This window comes from Diaphorina citri, unplaced genomic scaffold (assembly GCF_000475195.1).
Source record: "Diaphorina citri unplaced genomic scaffold, Diaci psyllid genome assembly version 1.1 scaffold495, whole genome shotgun sequence".
NCBI classification, from domain to species: Eukaryota; Metazoa; Arthropoda; class Insecta; order Hemiptera; family Psyllidae; genus Diaphorina; species Diaphorina citri.
Window position 1 is genome coordinate 78,112 of NW_007377930.1, and position 276 is coordinate 78,387.

Here is a 276-nt window from a genome sequence, read left to right on the forward strand (position 1 = left end):
ATTGGTTTTTTTTTTTTTGGTTTTTTTTTTTGGGGTTTGTTGCACTGTTTTGTTTGTGTGTTTTTTTGTTTGTGTGGGGTTTTTTTTTTTTTTTTTTTTTTTTTTTTTTTTAAGAGGTTTGACAGAGGGAACTGTAACTGCTATCGCCCCGAAATCGAAGAGAGAAGGAAGACAGGATAGGAGAAAGCCAGCCGTTCCGAGAACGAACATTATCCCATCAGGATAAAATCCGCCCCGGGCGGGAATCGAACCCGCGGCCTAGCGCTTACAAGGCAG